The 3,797-nt window shown below is 54.9% G+C and overlaps 1 pseudogene; it reads left to right on the top strand.

Moving 5' to 3' along the window:
* Positions 1–1,087: 1,087 nt before the first annotated feature.
* On the top strand, positions 1,088–3,325 carry LOC123130718 (L-type lectin-domain containing receptor kinase SIT1-like; annotated as a pseudogene).
* Positions 3,326–3,797: the final 472 nt, after the last annotated feature.

Raw genomic sequence — 3,797 nt, 5'->3', positions numbered from 1 at the left:
TACCGGAGGTGCCTACTACTACGTGCTGCCCGCTGATGACGACCTGGAGTAGTTTAGGAGGATCCCAGGCAGGAGGCCTGCGCCTCTTTCGATCTGTATCCCAGTTTGTGCTAGCCTTCTTAAGGCAAACTTGTTTAACTTATGTCTGTACTCAGATATTGTTGCTTCCGCTGACTCGTCTATGATCGAGCACTTGTATTCGAGCCCTCGAGGCCCCTGGCTTGTATTATAATGCTTGTATGACTTATTTATGTTTTAGAGTTGTGCTGTGATATCTTCCCGTGAGTCCCTGATCTTGATCGTACACATTTGCGTGCATGATTAGTGTACGACTGAATCGGGGGCGTCACAGCCGCACTTGTATTTATATGGACAATGTCGTGGCTTACAAGATGAAAACGACCGATAGATCGATTACGGAAGATCAATAGAAAGAGTTGGAACAGAAGAAAGGATAGAAAAAGAATACAAGTTTAAACCAGAGTTCTATCTGTATACAATTATTCCAACAAGGCTAATATCGTCGGGCTCTCAATTTAGTGCCATCTAAACCATTCATTTTAGATCTGATGGTTCTGATGGTCAAGAGACAGACACATGATCATCATCAGCTATGTCCTTTTATAGAGAAATACACAAAATAATTCTTTTTTAGGGTATTTTAAAACCGAGGGTCACCGTGGACCGTTTACAGGGAGGGAAATGACGAAATGTTGGCTGGACTGTTTCTTCTCCCTAGGAAAGAATCGTTAGCTGGAGGCAACCCCCAGCTGACTTTATCCGAGCTAGTTGGGTCCGCATTAAATTATCTGCATGCATAGCGTGCTCTCCTCTGAAAATTTGGCATGCAAGCTCACAAACAAAACTGTAGGTCAAGTCAATGATTGCAAGCGTAAGTGAAACTTAAGGCGACGCGTTTTACATAGAGTACCGAAAATTTTAAGGCGACAAGTTGAACTGTTTAACATAAAAAGATCTCTCGGGATTAGCCAGTCGTACTCGTACAGCGATAACCACATCATTTGCCAGCAAGGTGCTATACTTCTATAGTCACTTGGACTGATGGCTCCATTCTTCGTTGAAATACAGTCTCGGGGTCAAAAATCATTAAATCAGTACACTCCCGGCACATTTGGTGCGGAAGCCAACCAACCATGAGCGTCCTTCATCTGCTCCTTTTCTTGCTTCTCCATGTCCTTCCCCTCGCATCTCCGGCCGTCGACGTCGACCAGTTCACGTTCGATGGCTTCGCCGGCGCGAACCTCTCGCTCGACGGCACGGCCGCGGTCACCACAGACGGCCTCCTCATGCTCACCAACGGCACGACTCAGCTCAAAGGACACGCCTTCTACCCTGTCCCCGTGCGGTTCCACGAGGCCGCCAACGGCAACGCCTCCTCGCGCTCCTTCTCGACAGCCTTCGTGTTCGGCATCGTCAGCGAGTACGACGACTTCAGCAGCCCCGGCCTGGCCTTCGTCGTCTCCAAGAGCAAAAACTTCTCCACGGCGCTCCAGAGCCAGTACATGGGCCTGGCCAACGCGGCCAATAACGGCAACTCCAGCAACCACTTCCTGGCCGTCGAGCTGGACACCATCGTCAACGCCGAGTTCGGGGACATGAGCAACAACCACGTCGGGGTCGACGTCGACGGCCTCTCATCCATCGTCGCCGACAACGCGGGGTACTACGAGGACGGCACGGGCGCGTTCATGAACATGAGCCTGTTGAACCGCACGGCTACGCAGGTGTGGGTGGACTTCGACGCGCGCACCTCTCTCCTCAGCGTCACCATGGCACCCCTTGAGCTGCCCAAGCCCAAGAAGCCTCTGCTCTCCACCACCGTGATCCTCTCGTCGGTGATCGAGGACAAAGCCTACGTTGGCTTCTCGTCATCCACCGGCGTCGTGTCGAGCCGCCACTACGTGCTTGCCTGGAGCTTCAAGATGGACGGTGGACAAGCCCCGCCGCTAAACATACAGAAACTGCCGGCCCTGCCGTTCACGACCCCCAAGCGCCGGTCGAAGACGCTTTATATCCTATTGCCGATAGCATCGGCGGCGTTGGTGTTAGCACTGGCCATCGCCGTCATCCTGATTGATCGGCGGCGGCGCAGGTATGCGGAGGTAAAAGAGGACTGGGAGACGGAGTTCGGTCCGCACCGTTTCTCATACAAGGATTTGTTCCACGCCACCAAGGGGTTCTCCGACGAGTGGCTGCTTGGCATCGGCGGATTCGGGAGGGTGTACAAGGGCGTGCTTCCGACGTCCGGGGCGGAGGTTGCAGTGAAGAAGGTGTCGCACGAATCGAGGCAAGGAATGAAGGAGTTCATCTCTGAGGTGGTGAGCATCGGCCAGATCCGGCACCGGAACCTCGTCCGGTTGCTCGGATACTGCCGGCGGAAGCGCGAGCTCCTGCTAGTCTACGACTACATGCCAAATGGCAGTCTCGACAAGCTTCTGCACGACCACAACACGATGGTCTTGAGCTGGAGCCAGAGGTTGGGGATCATCAACGACGTCGCCTCCAGCATACTGTACCTCCACGAGGACTGGGAGAAGGTGGTTCTGCATCGCGACGTCAAGGCGAGCAACGTGCTTCTGGACGCCGACATGAGCGGGCGGCTAGGCGACTTCGGCCTCGCGAGGCTGTACGACCACGGCACCGACCCGCACACCACGCACGTGGTGGGCACCATGGGCTACCTAGCCCCGGAGCTCGGGCACACCGGCAGGGCCTCCAAGGCGTCCGACATCTTCTCGTTCGGCGTGTTCATGCTGGAGGTCGCGTGCGGGCGGCGGCCCGTCTCCCAGGACGAGCACGGCGACCACCTCCTGCTGGCGGACAGGGTGATCGAGCACTGGCGCGAAGGAGCGATCACCGACGCCGTGGACCCGCGGCTCCGGGGCGACTCCCTGCCGAAGAAGCGAGCTTCGTTCTGAAGCTGTGCTTGCTGTGCTCGCACCCTCTGCCCAGCGCGCGCCCGGGCATTCGGCAGATCATGCAGTTCCTGAGCGGTGACGCGCGGCTCCCGGAGGTGTCGGTAGAGCACGTAAGTGTCGACGTGCTAGCGCTCAGGCAAAACCAGGTGGTTCACTCGCACTCTTTTCTGCCGTCCACGGAAGCCGGTAATATTTCTGATGTTCCTGCAGCGAGGTAGTAATAAACACAAGATAAGGGAGCGACTAGATGTCAATCGACTGAATATAATATTTTAGTCAGTCAGTTTTGCATGCTTACGAGTTCTCCGGGTCCGGACTATTGGCAACACATAACGCCGCGGCCGTAAGAGCTGATGCATGCAACGACGATTCTCCTGCATGTTTTTATTTGAAAGAGCCAGCAGTTGCTGGCATTTTTATTGATTATAGCAGGAAGCAGTGGGAAACGATAAAAGTAGTGAAGATCCTAGGATCAGTGCGTAGGGTTTGCCACAGACGGACAAAACCCTAGAACAGCAAAATTATTATGCCTCATGGGAGTTCCCCGAAGGGGCTCTCGATGCACGTCGCTCCTGTGATTCTCCAGAGCTCGATGTTGTCTCTGATGCGTCTGATGATGTCCCTTGTACGCGGTAGGCTCTCCTGGAAAGTGCATTGGTTTTTCTCCTGCCAAATTTCCCAACAAGCCAGCAGCAAGATTGATCACGCCCCTTGCCACCATGGGGGAGGGGGGGGGGGCAAGGTGCTCTGGATGATCATGGTGGAGTTTCCGTGGCTCCAGCAGTCCGCAGGGGAGAGCGCGGAGTAGCCGTGCCATTGCCCGATCTTGTTCCAAACGCGACTGGACTCCGGGCAGTG

This window comes from Triticum aestivum, chromosome 6A, assembly GCF_018294505.1.
Source record: "Triticum aestivum cultivar Chinese Spring chromosome 6A, IWGSC CS RefSeq v2.1, whole genome shotgun sequence".
NCBI classification, from domain to species: domain Eukaryota; kingdom Viridiplantae; phylum Streptophyta; class Magnoliopsida; order Poales; family Poaceae; genus Triticum; species Triticum aestivum.
This window is presented reverse-complemented; position numbering and strand designations above follow the sequence as displayed.